The 19,984-nt window shown below is 35.3% G+C and overlaps 1 protein-coding gene across 2 annotated transcripts in view; it reads right to left on the minus strand.

Annotated features, from left to right (window-relative positions):
* The window catches only part of LOC116343595 (low-density lipoprotein receptor-related protein 2), a 128,649-nt gene extending 111,261 nt beyond the window's left edge, over positions 1–17,388 (minus strand). The window contains exon 1 of one of the 2 annotated variants that reach the window (XM_031771767.1): positions 16,842–17,388. The gene's annotated coding sequence lies outside the window, so the exon portion shown is untranslated. Of the gene's footprint in view, positions 1–16,178; positions 16,477–16,841 lie in introns of those variants that run through there. The other variant, XM_031771768.1, reaches the window with a different exon arrangement.
* Positions 17,389–19,984: the final 2,596 nt, after the last annotated feature.

Raw genomic sequence — 19,984 nt, forward strand, 5'->3', positions numbered from 1 at the left:
GAGAGAGAGAGAGAGAGAGAGAGAGAGAGAGAGAGAGAGAGAGAGAGTAAATCCCATTTACGTTTTGATGTGCACTGGCTTTTATACAGTCTGGGAAAATAATTCGCAAAAGTTTGTTCGCTTCATGTTGGTGATTTGTGCGTGCGTCTTCAATAGGTGATTGCACATAAAAATTAATCATGTTGAATGTGAATTGGAATTTGTGTTCGACATTTTAGTATATATTGTGTGCATCAATTGGTATTTGGACAGACAGTGAAACTACAATTTTATTTATGATTCAATTGAGTGCATCGAACTGTCGTTTGGATATCCACGTATATCGAGAATAGGACAATGTGAAATGCGATTTCGAAATGGATGCTTTTTTTCGTCGTTCTGATGGAAAAATCAATGCCAGTGCAAAATGAATAGACAGATAAATAAAAGAAAGGACAGAGAACAGAGAACTGAAGGATTCACAGTCCATTTATTTCCATCGTTTATGTTAACCTAAATGCGTCTTCATAATTCTCTGGGAAATTTATTTGAAAAGAGAATCGACAACGAACCACCCGACAAGAGCTTGATTGAGTCGTTCAACAAAATCTAGTTTGCCATTGTTATAGCATTTCCATTGCCAAAACAAAGCCACATAAAGATACACTCACACATATGGCATCCATTAAATGTTAGTTGAATTCTCTGGAAAATCGATTAGCGGAAATTAGATTCAAAATATATTTTTGATCAAACAATTCCGTATAATGGGTTCGCGTGCTCATAAAACCATTCTATCTTCACCGACATAGCAACAATACACATGCACACATAAACTCACTATGATAACGCTTCATCGTAATAATGGCAAACGCTATTTTAACAGCAGCAATAATGATGATCTAAAAATGTTTCTATATGGAAAAGTTCAAGCTTTGTGTGTTCCATTCATTCCAGCTCTATTCAATTCTATTCTTTTCGAGATATCAGTAATGTTCGTTGCTTTTCATAGCTCATATCGTGATTTTTCTCCCCAAATATGTATGTACGGCGTACTTAAATAAAAAAAAACGAATAGATAAAACTAGATGAAACACGATTTGGTGGTGGTATTAACAACAGAAAAATCGCAGATGGTTTTTCAACAAATGATAATAACTGAAGTGAGGTCAGTACATCAAGATTACGGCTGACGGTTTAATTCAACATAACCTTCAAACAATGCACATCTCTTTCAGAAAGAAAGACCCTCTTTCCACTCACACACATACAAAATAAACATGACCATCAGTAAAGCCTATCATCATGAAATGTTTTATATTCCAAATTATCCGATTTTATGGCAGTGCCGGTGATGGTGATGGTGATACATTTACGTTGATTTTTATTACGCATTTTGTTGCAACAGTAAGCTACGTATATTAGAGACATAAAAACTTTCGCATAATCCAGACGACGTGGGATCTTTCCAAATATGAATTGTTAATGGATATTATGTGCTGCAATATTAATTCTATCTAGAGAGACTTAGATGAATAAATGTTGTCACTAAAATGCTGTTATGGTAATTTGTGTGCGAAATCATTTCTAAAAATAGTGAAGCTAGTTCAAACTAAACAGTTTTACACACTTTATTACTCTACATATCACGTTTCTATTCTATTGTTTGGGCGAATCGTGCGAAAATTAAGGCTCATTTTTACGTAATACCGAGTAGCTCATTTTTTACGGTAACTCTTTTTTGCACATTATCGTTTATCGTTGGCTACGGTTTTTCTTTGCATCTCTTTCGTCAAATTCACAGAAGATTGAGAGCAGTTCAGAGGTCGTTCACTTCGCAAATATTTAATAAATTCTTGTGTTTATTGTTTCACATTGTCGCTTCAAATGACTCTCCCAGTGGTATTTACACCGGTGTTTCACCAAAATAAACACTTTGTTACTGTGTTTTGCCTTGTTTTTTCTTTAAATGCGTGCAAAATGAATGCAAACCAAGATAGACAGACAAATAATAAAGAGAGAACCAGTCGAAGAGAAAGACATAGAAAGAACAATAGAGAACTGGTAATAGAAACGTCAACTGAAATTGTCCAATCTAATAGTAAACATTACGGTCAGAACTGAGTGTACAGTTTTTGTATGTCAGGTAGTCAAAGTACAAAGCATTCTTCTTAATTGTACCTAAATCCCAAAAACCCATTAAACATTATTCTACATGCACAAACATACACATTCGGTTATTTGAAACGTTTTGCGTTGTGTACAGCGTTCGCACTGGAATTATGTTTGTGGGTAATGTCGATGTTTATTATGGTTACATGTTATTCAGGTATTATAGATATATGTACGCGCCGAACTAGAAAACCAGACCAGGAAAATGTGCGACAACGACATAAAGACTGCAGGCTACGTAAAAAAGAAAACAACCAACAACAACAATAACAGCAACGACGACGATGACAACGACAACGAACGTCGCCAACACACCGAAAACCACTAATACCGAATGATATGACATTCAATTTGTGTGAAGAATACAAACGATAATGTTTCGGGTCATTACTGAAAAATTCTATTTCGATTTGCTTTGGCGGATGTGTATCGCATCAGTGATAGCGACAGAAATGCACATGGTACTTGTGTGTTGATTAAGTCGTTTCGTATACTACCATTTGCATTATGTTTCAAATACATTTTGAGATTAGAATTTCACGTGTTGCCAGGTTTTTTTTTGTGTGTGTGGGTGGCTCGATTCTTGTGCAGTCGTATGATAGTGGCACACGGAACTAAATGCTATTTGCACCCGAATATGAATTCAATTAAATTCCATGGCGTGTTTCACAATACAAAACCGCCTTATCGTCGTCGACATCATGTGTAGATGTGTACCATTTTCGGGCCTCATGCCGTTTAAGGTATTCTACAATTTCCGTATTTTAGTAGCCATAATGAGACCGAAGCTCTTTTAACGAAAAAACCGCAACATGCCGTTTTTGATGGATAATACGGCATTTACAACGGGGAAAACTTGTCTCGGGAAAACTGGGCTTTTTCGCTTCGATAAATCGTTCACATGAACGTGGAACGAATTTGGTGCAAACCGTAGGCGCAGTGAAATGTAAAAAAAAACCATCGGATAAATGTCAATTGAGTGACGGTAATTCAATTAAAATAATATCACTTATCTACCAATCAAGGGTATTGATGTCTGTTTTAGTAAAAAACTTCATAAAGCACAATCAAAAATAAATGGCAATGTTTTTTTGCTGGAGATACAGGATAATTATGCATTTACACATTTTAAGCACTTAATTTGGGTAAATTTGTCAGAAAATTGACGATAATTACTCGCTGTGTTCATTGATCTTATTGTCTATTTGGTATTTTCGACATTTTATACATGGATTTTCTTTTGTGCACGAAAAATACTGAATCTGGTAAATAAGACGTCTTCGATTTTTCCAAATGTAAGCAATTTTCAGTCTGAACTCTCGATAGAAAGAATAAATGGAAAAATGGTAAGCGGAAATCGATCATAGCAATTATATTGTACATTTTTGTTATATGAACAATGTTGACATTCCGGATAACGACGACAATGACGATGAAGAACAAAAGAATACCGTAATGAGATGAGGAATGCATTTGATTGAGTGTACCTTAAGAAATGAAGAAATGCAATTTCAAAAGATTGCATTCAACATTCCGATCCAGTTTATTTAATTTTATTTTTCGCTCCGCTCACCTTCTCTCTCTTCGTCTTTCTCTTTTCATCATTTTCTTTCTTTTTTTCTCTTCTCACTTGATCGACTCTTTCCACAACTCTCGTTCTGTATTTGGTTCGCATTTCATTCTCGTTCGATTGAATGTTTTCTTTTCCGCATGGTTTATGTCAGTTGTAGCTGTTGCAGTGTGTGTATGTGCAAGTGTTTTGCACAATGTTAAACTCATAAAACATTTCTTCGACGGTTTTTCAATGCCTTGCAGAGCATTGCTACAGTAAATTTGAATGATATTTTCCAGAATGTATTGAATTATTTGCAAAGTGCACTGTAATTTTGTTGAAACCGTTCGTAGCCCAAAGTTCGAATTGTATTCAAAACGAAATCAATTTTGAATTATGTAAATAGTTTCGATGACATTCTCTAAAGTTTCTGGATAGGAAAGGGGTGCTTTCATGAACTTGCAGCCGAATGAAAAAAAAACATTTGTTGAAGATGTTGTTTACGATTATTTCTCTTCTTATGGGTATCACCTTTTTCTGTTTTTTTTTTTCGAATGTCATTCACATTGCATGTAAATTTATGTATTCATTCGCATGTATTGCCTCATTTTTTCCGGCTTGTTCTCACGATTGACGTTGAAAAGTGTTGAGTGCGCAAAACGAATGAGAACCAACAATCAACGTTGGTGATCGATTCGTTTGCTTAAGAAAACAATCAATCACTAACAACGTGAACAATAAATTTCTTATTGAACTTTTCTTTTGTGCTAGTGCTTTGTTGTTTTTCTCATCTCCTTCAGCGAATTTTGCATAAAATTTATTGCATTTACTTACAATTCTGGCTTTGAATTCTCCCTTTTTTGTTAATTGAATTCACAACGTGAAATCAGACAAGAAAAAAGAACAGGAAAAACTTTGGGAAAATTTGTGCGAATTTTTTTTCGATTTGTAAACATTCAAGAAATCGAATTTCCCAGGAACAATAACTAAAAAAAGTGCAAAACTTGCATAGTTTGATTCTCGCTTTTGAACTTCATGTGACTAGTTCTTTGGCCTGGAATTGACTTTTCCGCAACATTTGGAATTGCATATCCACCATATTTCTCTTTCGCCAATTCCAAATTTGCCCATCGATTCAAAAAGCGAACGAAAAACTTTTAGCGCGTGGACAAATCCCAAAATACTTTAATTGCTCTTCGAACTCGAAAGCAAAATTCCACTTTAATTGCGTTTTAATTTTGACAACGTCTATTTATAAAAAAAAATGCGATGTACGTGCAACGGCGGCGCTGCAAAACAAAAAGGAACAACTGCACAAACAAACTTATCGACGAGAGAGATGTAAACAGTGTTCTTGAAAGTGGCCATGAATACATTTTTTTTTTCAATTCACATTTCTATAGAAAAACAAAAAGCGATGAGTAATTTCGTGAGCAAAAACAAATATTGGAGAAAATTTCATGGCGTTTTTTTTCGCGGCTTGTGTATTTTTATCGAATTTGTTTACCGTCGCAAAATGTGAACAAACACAAAACAATTCTTCGTTTATTTATCGCCGACGACGAAAAAAAAATATATTGTTAACGCATCGGTCCAAATTGTGCAAGTTTTATCATAATTAACTCATCACGTAATTCGGAGAATCGACTTCGTTTGTTTCACTTCTGGTATTAAGTAGAAGAAAATGTCAGGTTTGTGATTTTAATTTATTCGGAATACGACTCCGTAGGTTATATTCTTCGAAGGTAAAAAAATGAATCAAATTCTTTGGAATGCTATGAAGAAAAAATCGATTAATTCTAAAGTCAAAAAAGTGCGACGTTTGAATTTAAGCTTTATTCGATGGTTATAAAAAAAGTCAGAAGTAGAAAAAAAAGACGAAATCATATATCGAATCAAAATACGAGTTTATTGGATGCGATAAAGCACTCGATCGTTAAATGGTAAAAGCTAACCAGGCACACACTCTCATTTCATCATTTGCGCCCATACAGAAAACATTCATATCCAAGATAGATGCTGATATTTGCTCTTCACATGGCATCTACATACTCTCTATGTTTTTTGCTCTCAATTCTTGAATCGCACCACACAAAAAAAAGAACCACCATCATCGAGCGAATGCGCGCGTGTAGTACTCAGAGATTTTGTACTTTGGAACGATTTCTTGAAGCATGGTACAATAATATTATTTTTTTTATTTTTCAAAGAAAAGAAACAGTAACAAAAGTAAGTAAGTTCGCACCGAATGCTCGAGAAAGAATATCAAACGTAAAGAAAAAGCCACAGAAACCAGAAAATCAAAAAACCAATGCGACGAACAATGCAGGAGAGAAGGAGAGAAGAAGAGCGTACACGAGAAACCGGTACACAAAAAGTCCAAACGAGAGAATAGTAGACGCAGCACGGCTTCGACAACGGCAGCAACGGCAACACCGCCAATGAAATGAAATAAAAACCGAGTAAGCTACAGCAATAGCAGCAACAACAGCAACAACGTGTGCTATGACCGTATGGTTTTCAAACGAGTCTTCGAGTGTACTGAAAACTTTGCTACATCATCATCGTCGTCAGTTCATGATTGCCAACATCAGCATCGCTCTCTACGCTATAATCATGCCACAGCGAAAACACAGTCTTTTAGGGCACACGTATTTCTATGTGTCGGTGTTTTTTTTAACGTTGGGTGCTATGTCGTACCACGTACGGCCTGTTATCGTCATCGATATCACTTGGTCGTTTATTATTATATGAATACACACATTTCGATATGAATAGTGTGCGCTCTCTCGCCGACATCGGCACAAACAACAACGACAACAGCAACAACAACAACGACAAAAAAACTATAATAATTTTCTATTGAAAAAAAGCACAGATTCTCTGTGGGTTTTTTTTTTTTATTTTCATCTCAACTCAGTCAGCTTGATCAATTCTTACTTTTTTTCGATGAAATTTGAATTTTTCTTACTTTTAACATTCTTCATATCGCTTTCATAGTTATTAAATCCAAGCGCTCTTATATCGTTCCGAAAAAAACAGCAACAATAACAGCCGCATTGAATATCAAAATGTATGAGAATTCACATAAAAATCTTTATCTCTGAACGCGCTATTCGATTCAAATCGAAAATATAAAAAAAAGGTAAATTTAATATATTATTTGCAATGATGTGTTTTCCCATTGGAGAAATTCGTCTCGATGTGCCACACACACACCTATATAGACATACAGAGATTTCGAATTTTGGCAGATTCATTGAAATGTGGCTGCGTGATTATGTTTGAAGTGCACTTTAGAGTTTCTAGTGCGCAATTCGATGAAAAATCATCATTTTTAATTTTTATGCACGATTTCGAGAGTTCTCTCCACGTTTATTTCGTCGAAAATAGTACGGGTTTTTTTGTGTCTTCTGTTTTTATGTTTGCAAATGCCAATAAATAAAACTTTCACGTTGATTGAATGTCTGTGCTTCGTTCGTAATTGTGCTTATATCTATGCTCTATTCACTACATTCTTTCATATTCGTTTCTGAGTGAACTTTGTTTTTTTAATTTGGTTAGAACTTCGTCTATCACAGGCATTTTACGCTGGCTCTGTTGTGGTTTCTGTTGAATTTTCAGAAGCATCGTCTCGTGTGTGTATATGTGAGGCACGTAATATGCAAATGCAATGCACTAACACATGCAAACAACCGCTTGTTTCTTGAAAATATTCAACCGAAAAACCGAGCAGAAATCAACGTTAAAGCATATATACACATAAATGCACGTATATGTCGATGAACCAAAGCACACCTATGAATAACGGTTTTTATTGACGACGACAACGACAGCGAAAACGATGATGGCAACTGAGTAGCAAACAGCACAGAGAACGAACATAAGTTTTACCATACCCATACATGATTTTGCGAGACGTTTTCTTGCTTTATTTAGACTACGCGTTGTGTAAACTATACATGATGGGCCTGACATTGAATACATAAAGATTTCTCTCCATGGCCAACTTGTTCCAATGTAGAAGAGATCAAATTTGAAAGAAAAAAAATTCTTCTTGTTTTCTCCTGTTGGCTGTGTGTCTGTGCGTTTGATAAAGCGCTTTATTGACAAAAGAGCTCAATGCTCTCTTGCGTTCTCAATCAATAACATTCATTCAAAATTCAAACTGCACATTTTCAATTCATGCTTTTTCCAACATCGAGAATCCTTTGACTCTGTCTCGAAGGCGGTTATGGAATTGGAATGGGATTATTTGAATGAACATTTCAATCGAACGTTGTGCGCGTCAATTTCAATTTGTTTCCTTTGCTTTTCGTCGACATTCAATCAATTTTTAAATAAAAATGTATGCATAAATGAGTTTCTTTTCTAATAGCACTTTTATGTGCTACGAATTGAATTGCTCGGGAATTGACTGAAAATTGAACATATATACCGACAAAAATCAAATCGACGAACACGTACTGCGAACGCGTCATATATTCATTCACGCGCTCCACACAAAGGTAAGTGGGCGAGAATAACATAATTTCATTTATAATTCGTTTTTTTTTCGCTTCGTGTATTTAAAGAGATATTTGAAAAATGAAAGACTTGAGTGCCGATCGGCTGAATGATGGTAAAAGGTTTGTATGTGTGTTTTTAAGTGAAGTGAGAATGAAATGTGAAGTTCGTTCAAATAGAAATGAAACCCGCACCCATTGCACGAGATAATGCTGACTTTCTTTGAAAATATTTCAATTCTTAACCGCAGATAAAAGAGAGTAAAAAGAGCGTTTTTTATAGTATTCATCTGTAACTTCAATGAAACTTTTTTCTGTGCTTTTGCCTTATTCACTTTGTTATAGGGATAAGATTTCTTTCGGGCTCATTGATTGAGAAATGAATAACAGATTGAGAGAAAGAGAGATGGGGGCCCGGGATTTTGATTCAATGAGCTAAAGGTAAATTATAACCATTAATTTTCTATTGAACTGCAGCCAATATTTTTGGTATGATTACCAGAATGCCATTCTCGTGGCAGCAAGAGAAAAAAAACACTCGCACAAATCGTGGAGAGTATGGCACATGCACACATAAAAACGTTAATGCGTGTACATTTCATTGAATTCATTAATTATTATTCATTGAGTCATTCATTTGCCGGATTGCACACATCAATGCACACGCATCAGCAGATAATGGCATTCATAATATTAAGTTGTTACCAGAGTCAATGTTTTTCTCTTTCTCGTTCTCTTTTTTTCTCATTTTTATTGCTTCTTGCTTATACACCCTTGATGGATTCTGCTGACGTAGGGCATTTATTCAATGATAAAGTACGGCAAAATATTCGAAATTACGACTCAACTCACAACACAAGTTAATTTTCTCGTGAAATCGATAAAATAAATCGCTGGCGATTTATATGATAAATAGTTGTGATTTGGCATCATCTGATCGGGCTGCTGTGCTTTATTAGATTACAAATGGCGCGAATAATGAATAGGAAATATCCGGGGTGGCGGTACAGTTCAACCAAATGGATTATTATGTATGTTCATATACAGAAGATTCACATAGATGATGAGGCAAGCACTTTTCATTCAATACGAACTTAAGGTAAGAGACTTGATACACCAGAGCAAATGGCAAAAGTTCAAGCCATAGATTTGTTTGAAAATCGATTTCGTGGACGAGTTCAAAGAGTTCTTTTGTTGAGAACAAAAACAAGCATGAACAATTCAATTTGAAATGGATGCTGAATTTAACAGGTAATATTGATCCAGATTTTCAAAACCTTATCTATTCTTCACCCTCTTTTTCACTTTTAGACTCGTCGCGGCTTCACTTTTTGCCGACTTTATTCTATGGCAGAGCGCGTACAACAACACACGCTCACATGACTCTTATCAATTTTTCTCTCCCACATCCGCAATTCAATTTTCATATTTCGATTGGAGCGCGCACATTTCCATCAGAAACACATAACCAAATAATCATTATAGCAAAGCGCACATTGATATTATATTCAAGCGTTTGCTTCCCACAGACGAGCAAATAAATGCTTTGAGCACTGTGCACCAATCGATATACATTTTTTTATTGAACATTCATTCGCCAAAACTGAGTATTTACGTTGAAAATGTGCTTTTTATTGATAGCCGGAGTATGTGTGCCCCGGTATCTCAGTTTTTGGAAAAATGATTTCTACCTAATATTCCCGGCTATTTATACTCGTCGAGTAAAAACGAGCAAAAAAAAAAAAACGTTTGTAATCTGAAAATTGAAAATCACGACGACAAACGACAACGACGATATTGCAAGAATGCAGCTAAGACGTTCGAAAACCTACGTGCATTTTTTTCTTTGGCAAAAATGCTTTTTCTCTCAATTTAAAAATGCATTTTGTGCCGTGCAAGTGGCATGGTAAAACATTTGTGTGCAGAACGAAAGTTGAATTCGAGGGGTTGAACGAGAGCAACGTCAGAAAATGTCGTTTGAAATGAAATTAAATATGAATCATTTCTTTATCGCGCTGCGCTGGAGAATGTGGATCGGCAAAAAAAACAAGAACGTCACGCTATAAAACTGAATTAAATGAAATTGAGAGAGAGAGCGTCTATGGTACTGCCGAGGTGTGCGAAAGAAAGAAATTGTAATCGGAGAGGCAGACGAAAGAGATACAGAAGCCCAAAATGCACTTAAACCATTCAACTCATGATACAAATCATAATTAATTGTCACGATTATCCGAACCCATCACATCATTTGTAATACATAGTTTGGACTGAACTTGAACCATGCAATTGCTACTGAGCGCGGCGGATACGGTTGATGCTGCTGCGGCTGCTATTTTCCTTTCTGCTGTCAAGTAGAAGTGCATTAAAATCCTTTCGTTTTAGACTGAAATGTAAATTATAGGTTTTTTTCTTGGCGTGGAGTTGTTGTTGTACATCGGTAGTGACTTAGTTAAAGCCGTTCACAACAATTAACAGCAAAATGCGAAGCTCTTCAAGTGGAAAAAACCGGTAAATTGTAGTTGCTCTCGGATCGAATACCTCAATATTTACTTCTAATCGATGTGTGTGCCTCTTTCGTTTCATTTTTCGCGCTCTCTCCCTCTCTCTCTCTTTTGCTTATTTTTTTCGGTTTGTCTATTTCTTTCATTTATCTCACGCTTCCTACTTCTATGTCATTTTGGATTTCTTTCTTTCTAGTCTTCGTTTCATTCCATTAATTTATACGAACAGATTTCTCTTCTGTGCCCAGTTTTCTGGTTTATCTGCATCGAAGCAACGAAAAAAGGTGAACATTTGTATCTATTTTCTTGGTCGTTGGATCTCTCTCTCTCTCTCTCTCTCTCTCTCTCTCTCTCTCGCTATCTTCATATTCTCCTCACTTCACATCACATCGGCTGTAATTTTTTCTTGGTCTTCATTGTGATATACACGGCATAATCTGTGTAGCCATCAGCCGTAAATACACACATAAATACAAACGGTGGCACTGTGTGTGAGTTTGGCCGAGAAGAACACGTTTGAATAAAATGTAGGTAAGAATAGATTTGTACTTGTTTCAGTACTTGAACACGGTGCGTTTTTTTATTCACTAACGAAAGATAAGCTATGGAATTAGAGGAAGTTCCCTTCGTGTCGCCTAGTTCTATCATGGTGTGTACCTTTTTTTCGTTCGAATTTGTCCGGCTTTCGTCTCTCGACTTTTTCGCTTCTTTCCTCTTCACATCGTTCTCTTCAATGAGTGTGTGTTCGGAACGTTCATTCGAGCGCAATTTTCTAATTTCTCGTCGGACACTGTTCAATGTGCGAGCCAGCCGTTTTTTTTCGTACATGTTTGTTTGATAAAGTAACTTCTTTTGTTAATTTTTTTTGGGCCGAACTTTTTTTTTCTCTCGATTACCCACTTTGCACGCTAAACAAATGATTATTAAGGTGTGCGAACAATTATTTTCGGTTGACGATAGTCAAATTACAAATGATTTTAACGAACAAAGCGATGGAGCGCAGATAAATCGAATGAAAAAATGCAAGAGAATCAAATCGAAAAACAAACAAAAATTAAACGAACAACATCATTCTGTACACGTAGCGAGAGATTGACGATATAGAATGATTCAATGTTCTCGACTTCATTTCTTTTTCTTTCATTCTTGTGCAAACACAAATAAGCACACACACACACACACATACACGCAATTAGACGTATAGACCGCTATATAAACTGTCAACACACACATCGCGAAGAACGAAACAAAAAACTGAAGAAAAGAAAAGAAACCAAATCATTTGCATGATTCCATATTTTTCATTCTCTTGATCTTTTTCTTGTCGCCGTTTTTATCGAGGTTTTGTTCAACGACTTTGATTGTTCGGCTGGTCTTCAAGTCGCATTGCGGTCACGAAAGATAAATATAAAAATGAAGAGAAAGAGGGACACGCAGACACACAGAGAGTAAGAAAAAAAGTGCGGTTACTTTTTTCTGTTTATTGCGTTATTGCGTACGCAGCAAGTCACATGAGTATCACCGAGAAATGAAGAAGATGGAGCCATTTCGTCGACGTGTTATGGTTTGAATGCAAAATCTAAAGAGGTGGGGATATTTAGCATATTTACGATGGATTGAAAATAATGCAAAACATTCTATGGAATTTCAATCACAATGTCTCTTGTCACTAATTGAGTGGTTTGTTTTGCCATTAACTAGTCGATAATCAGCATGACGGGCACAGAGTCTGACTAAAATGCTAATGCAATTAACTAGCAAATCCATTTGAGAATTCGTTTAGTCTTTTTTCTCTTCCTCCAAATGATTGAAGCGAACAAAAATACAAATACTTAACGATAAATCGAGCGAATATTTCTTACTGCTTTGACAGTTACGTCGCAGAAAAGAATGTTTTTTTTAAAGTATAATAAATGCGGTTGGTAAAGTCGATTAAAAATGAAAACGATGTTTTGGTGCTGGTACAACAGCAACAATAGCAACTGCATAAGGCTATTGAAATCGGTTTGTTTCGGTGGCATAAACAGAGTCACCGACACACATTGGACCGACAACAAAACTAACGTAATCAAATGAGTTAAAATAAGATCGTCAAACGAAATAACACCACCACTGAGAAAATGAACACGATAATAATGTGTGTACAAATATGCCGGGATAGCAAGCGGTAAAGTAACGAAACAAAAAAAAAATGCCGAAAAAAACCACAATTTTCTATGTATACATAAAAAAAAGAGTTCGGCGACTGCCGCAATAACAGCAACACTGCAAAAAAACAATTGGCATTGTTCTTGCCACTTTATTATACATATTTCCATTCTGTTTGCCGTTTCATATTCGACGGTGTATGCCTTTTTTTGTGTCCATAGATTGGAGTGGCAGAGAAGCAAAAACTGGCCCAGAGTTTTATTTCAGTGCGCGAATTTTTCAAAATGCATTTCAGTGAAAATCTCACAATGATTTTATGCAGCGCTATGTATTATGTAGCGGTATGTTCTGAGGCATTTACAACTTTGGTATATGTATTATAGTATGTGCACTATATGCCATGCACTTTGCCGTGTCGTTCAATTGTATGGAATTGACGTTGAAAATAGTAAAAACGCCGAACAATAAAATAAGCGAAATATACATTATTTTGTTATTATATTCGGTGCTACTGAACTTTTATTTTCGCCGTTGTGCTCCAACAATTTGTTTGCATCTCGTTTTTTTGTTCGTCTACTTTTCATCTCGTTCGTCTTATTTTCAAATTGTTCGCATCTCTCTCACTCTCTCTCTCTCTCTTTCTCTTTTTCTTCGCTCAAAAAGTTTTATGACGGGTCGAATGAATACCATGAAATTCTTTTGTTAAATATATTGCCCCCCAAAAAGACGGGAGCAACCGAGAAACGATTATTTTTTATGAAAAAAAATGCATTAAAGCGCATTGAAAATGAAATCTAAATAATTAATTCTAGAAGAATTGTTGAGCATTGAAACGAATCGACGTTTGAAAAAAAGACGCGCGCACATGTAATATATCAGGCGTTAAATGCGCGTAAGACTGTTTCAACGCTGAAATAAAAGTACTGAGGGATCATTGGCGCGTATCATATTACCATTGAATCTCGTTCAATATTGTGTGTCACGCGTCCAATGCGCTAAAAGTGCATTGGCTCTTTTGAATGTGCTCCGGATTTGTTTCTCTTTCTCTCTCTCTCTCTCTCTCTCTGTCTCACTTTCTGCATATCTTGACATCAAAGTCTTGTGCATTCATAATGCATTTGCAATGTTTTTTTTAAACATATACCGTGGCATTGATTTCTTTCTCTCTCTCTCTGCGTTTCCACTTGAAGAAAACATGAAGCAAAAGACACTTTAGTCAATTGCTTTGTGTAAATTGTTTGTGGATTTTACATTGGAAGCGAAAACAATCCAAAAAAAACTCAGGTCATGGATTCTCAATGAAAATAGGAAGTAATAAATAAATGAATTTTTCTGTATAAACTTCAAACGTTTTGAACGTAAACGACAGAGAGAGCGAGAGAAATGCCATGACACACACATAAAATGAATGAAAAACATAAACAAATGCATTTATTGAGCACTTCATATAAGTTTTATAAACGATTTTTAGTCAAAATACAAACAGAATTGTCATCAGGCACAAATTACGCATTTGATAATTATCAAAGCCAATTTAATTGTTTCGTTGTTGTTTTTTTTATTACTTTCTTACAAAGTAAAAACTTTATCGTTGTTTTCTATTCCGATCGCTTTTGTATTCGTTCAGTTTCAATGTTTATATTTTGGGTTTACCATAAGGAAAAACAATTCCGATCGAATCAGCATTTATATATAAAAAAAATAATACAAAACAAAACCGAACAACAACAAACGATATTCGCATAACAGCAAAATTGGGTTGGGTCATTTGAATCAGGGAGTGCGTTCAATTTATAGCTTCTTTGAATTCTCTGCCTTTTTTAACTCGTGATCGTGAATTGATGCGAATATTGAAAACGGTTTGACGCATTTCATATTCAACAATCATTTTCGGATGAAGACGAAACGGAAAGAAATGAACGCTTGAAATTGTTGTTGTTGTTGTTTTTTATTCTTTAAATATCTGTCAAAGTGCCACATCATTTACTTTCATCATTTACACTGAACAAACGAGTATTCAACATTTGGTATTTAACCATCAAATACACGCACACATCGAAACAAATCGGTCGTCCGACCAACAGCGCCAACACTGATCACTGTTCTCATGCCATTTGCATTGAACGGGAAAAGAACAAACAGGTAACAATATTCTGACAACTACACCGACCGAGTCTGTGTGGCAATGTGTTTGTGGTATTTGCTTAACACAAACACTAATGCACACAAGTGGCGATATCAGTCACCAACACACATGCACGCACACACATAACACGCATACACATGATCACTGTTCATTGTCGAGAACAATTAGCATGAAACCTAACTGATTTCAGCATATTTTATATGAAGGAGACAAAATAACGCGCACTTCATTCTTTTAAAAACACTTTGGTCATGGAATATATTCTTTTTGGTATAAATTTAAGCAACAAACTAACATAATTAGGAACTAAGAATAGAATCGACGGTTGTTGTTGTTGTTTTGATTTGGAAACCATACAATCGTGTGGTTTTTTTTTCTCTCTCTCGTTCAAAACTGGACTCGTGTCTAAGTATGAGTGATCGTATATTAACATCACTCGTTTGGAAACAGGTAACTTTTTTTTTTCTCTCTTGTTACACGTTGTCAATATGTATGGGCCCGTTCACTCAGAACCATTTATTTCGAAGTTAAATCTTTGTTGTTGTTGTTGGTCTCTTCATATGGATTGGTTTGACGCTAATGGGTGACTTCGTGATTGAATATATATAGAAAAATGTATTTAAGCAATAAAATACAAAAACTGAAGAAAACAACACATTGTCTCTCTTTCAATTTCATATATGGACGTCGATGTCTTTTGGTTTTCAATTATATTTAAAATCATGTAAACGATTCATTATGAAAATTATATGTTTCGAAAGTAATGTTCGCAAGCGTACACACTTGTTCAATCAATCGGGCATAAAGTACAAAAAATCAACAAAACATTATTATGGTCGCATTTTTTCAGCGATTTAGCACGATTTGCCGATTATTTCATCTATTTTTTTTTCCTTTTTAAATAGTTATTTTATGCCTTCATAATGCATCAGTTCATCGTGTTTTTTAACATTTTTTTTTCGTTCATTTCGATGTTTAATTACAACGTTTTTTTTCTTTCTCTATCTCTCTTTTCATTCTCAATTTTGGTATTTCTTTCCGATGATTATTTTTATATATTCAAATTCCTGCTATTAATCGGTGATTAGACGTATTCGTGCAGCCGCTTTATATTTGCGTGTATTTCTCGGCTCGATGTTTGCAAACTTTTCTGTGTATTCGCTTGTTGAAATTACCTTGCTTTCTTTGTCTCTCAGTGTTGAGCGCGCTCAAAAGAAATTTGCATAAATACAAACAATTTCAATATTCAAGAGAATCACTTGCGACGAACACGCGTCACAAATTTCTTCGCTTCTACGCGTTTCGATTCTGTTCGTATTTTCTCTCTCCTTTCAATCTCGAAATGATTGGCAAATCATTTTTTGTTCAGTACATTTAATACACTTGTTCAGTGGGATTTATTCCGTGTGTTTGTCTTTTCGGTTGTTGGATTTTTTCTTCTTCAATTCAATTTTTTTTTCGAACATTCACATTTTTTTATATTTTCATTTGCATTAAATTCAAAAAGTGATTCTAATGTTCAGTCAAACAATGCAAAATTTTCTCGCACATTATTTACGGTTGTTTTTTTCCTTTCGATTTCTGAGTGTGATTTGATAAAAATTCATTCTGCACTTAAAATTTCTTATAAATTTTCACTTTTGTACACGATTTTGTTCGAGCACTATTTTCTTTTTGTACGTCGTATAATGTCCCTCAAAAATAAAGAAACAAATCGAAAAAAGAAAAACAAACGGAAAAATCCCTGAACAACAAGATAAATGAAATGAAAACTTAAAATGTAAAAAATCAAATGAAAACAACGAAAAAAATAAAAACAAAATAATGGATGAAATTACATTGAATAAACTGAATTCGCCAAAAACTGAAGGCAGCCACAACTTTTAATCCACGGGTTTGTTAGCGGTTTTGTAGCCAGGCAAAAAAAAGAAACCAAACTTTTCGCACTTGTTCTTTTATGTAATGTGTTTTTTCTTTCTTTGTACCACCAAAATTGCAAAAGAGAAATGTTCTCGGTTGTTTTTTTGTTTTGTTTTTTTTCTCTTCTTTATCCTGTTACTAAAACACTTTTGTTAGCACTTTAGTTGATAACTCACATAAAACGATAAATAGATTTTCTATTTTGTGGGATCGCGAGCGCACAAAACTTTTGAAAATTCGAAACTCGAATTTACGCGAGCTACACACAGGAAAAAACGACCACAGTCCGATTAATTTACTTGATACGCGACAATTTTTTTTCTGATATGTACTTAGTTGTCTGAATTTAATATGTGTTTTTTTATTTCGTGTTTTTTCTTTAAAAGATTGTTATTCTCATTTACGATGTTCTATGAAAATCTGTAGTACGGTTGGTTCTCGATTTAAACTTGCTTTCACGGTAACGCTCTGGGAGCGACTGAATTGAACGTTACAATCGAAGCGACAACATTGCAACAAACTCAATCTCTTTCATCCGATGCGGATGTCTCATGCGACTCTATGGCGGTGGTATGCGATTGTAGACAACATTTTTACTATGCCGATTCAATACCAAGTTTTTACATGTAGTCAATGGATCCGCTTGAATTTTTCATAAAATTTCAATTGAAATTATCTACAAAGTTAAAATAATTGGCACTTTACTTTGAATATTCAAAGGGAATTTAGCATAAAAGAATCAATTGATAAGCAACAAATGTGCGCAAACGGAGGGGAAATGCTGATACATGAAAGTGACTTGTTGCATTGCGTCGCATCGCAACCTTAACATTTTGCTCGCTGTACAAATGTTTTTGGATGCATTGATGTCAATAGAATGACTAAATTGGAATATAAAATGAAATTTGTCATTGAACGTTTTCGAGAGAGCTGATTCTTAATAAAATGCGATAAGAATTCTGTCTCAAAAAAGGAATTTTCTTTGTACCCAATTGCTTGATTATTTCGAGATATCACGGAGAAAGTAAATAAAAACAAGACGACAATATAATTCTTTCTGCAGTGCGATAACAAAATGATCGTGTTGTTGTTGAACTTAATATGAAACTTGAACCACCTGTTGAATGTGGGATAAAAAACAAATCACTCTGTGTAACAAATCACTCTGTGTTACATGTTCGTTTACGGTGCGGCATGACGTGTTACACGTTCACTAGCAACGTTTCGATGCGGTTGCGTTGGCGTCGGACGGTTCATTCACAACAATTTTTTTTTACTCTACGCTTGTCATTGTTTCGATGCATACTGTATATATATATATTTTCCAGACACGCGTTTGTCTCGTTTCAAACAGCGATTCAGTACTGGGTTGGAATTTTTTCTCGTCTCTTCTGTGCAACATTTCCTGTTGTTTTCCATTCATTCGGATTTCCGTTTGGGCAATGACAGCAGCGGCAGTGCGATGGGGAGAAGGACAGTCTACCAACAGTGTCGGATCAGCCATAATAAAATGCTATCAACGTTTTGTGTTTTTTGTTCTCATCGCACCGAGTACCGAACCAGAGCAATACACTATGTTCTGTGTAGAAGAATATAAAAAGATGTTTGCATATTTCTTTGTGTAATTCTCATGTAAAAACTCATCCAAATGACCTGAACCTTAACCGTAGTTGGATGTTGGAGAGAAGGAAAAACGTCACATTTTCTCGGCACATGCTAAAGATGAGCCTTTGGCCATTTTTTTAGCATTTTTATCGGTTTCTTTGCTTTCTTTTCTCGTCAATTTTACTACGGGGTGTGCAGTGTTTGTGTGTGTGTGTTCTGTTTTGGCTCATGAAAAGACTTGGAATGCGAAAAATATTCATATCATTGCCATAAAAACATTCATAATAATCATAACAATGGCGATATTCAAGTGTTTTATGTTTGCTCTTCAGATTTCTCTACTTTTTCTCTCACTTTCCGCATGTTCATTTTCTGTATCGTTTTTTGGTTCAATCCATTCTTTCATATTAAATATGTGTATATGGTTGATCATCAAAATGACTTTACTCATTGTATCGAGAATGTCTCCTCCTCACACATACACAACGCCTAATATGATCTCCATTTATCGGTTTGTGTCATTTTCGTTGTTTACCATTATCGAATAAATATTTGACATTTTTTGTATTCGAGTTATTTTCTTCATGCATTCGTTTATGTGATTCGTTTTCGTTGGGCTTGTTTGAAGGGATTATTTTCATGTCAGACTCTTTTTTTGCTAACCATTTATGGGCAAACGGTATTTAACTCGAAATATTCGTTGTATTTTATCGATGAATGTCGATTCAAAAAGCAACGCAACGGGGAGTAATTCACCAAACAATGGCCGCATCCGGTATCTGATGACAAAAAGAGGGGTGAGGAGAAGAGAAGGCTTGAAAGGGTTATGAAATGAATGGCCTTTTGGAAATGTGTGAATGGGGTAGCCTTTTTGCTAAATGACATTTTCAACGGCAGGAAATTGTGTTTGTTCAGCATTGAGTCATAATCAATGTTAACATAGCCGAACATGCTCGGTTCCTGTGTACATTGTAAATATGGTATGATTTCATCTTTGTATCTTCTCACCGGTGTCTCAGAAATTCAGGTCGACGGAAATTAGCGATTTATTTGGTTATGGGCGGCATGAGCCATTAAAACCCGAGTACACTTCAGAAAAATTAAATCCTTTTATAGCATTTTGATTCTTTTATTTCAATTACGTTTAGTTCTCTTCATTCACTCAGTCCACATCCCGTCATGCATTCCATCTCATTTATTCCGTCGTTCTTTATCTGTGTCGTTCATTTTTAAACTACTCATTCATGTTATGTATAGCTTAAGCCATAATCGGTAAAATGTAAGAAGAAAATTGCAAGTCTCTTGTTTAGCTATTCTAGTCAGCTGCAATTAAACGTATTTCATGTAATTGGATCTGCAAGTATTGCAATAAATCAGGTTGTCCGCTTTTCAACCGTGCGCATCGCATTTCCCGTTATTCTTCTTCCACCGTAACAAGGTGAAAACACAGTAAACA

The sequence above is a fragment of the Contarinia nasturtii genome, unplaced genomic scaffold (assembly GCF_009176525.2).
Source record: "Contarinia nasturtii isolate CC-2019 unplaced genomic scaffold, AAFC_CNas_1.1 Cnas_scaffold_1037, whole genome shotgun sequence".
NCBI lineage: Eukaryota > Metazoa > Arthropoda > Insecta > Diptera > Cecidomyiidae > Contarinia > Contarinia nasturtii.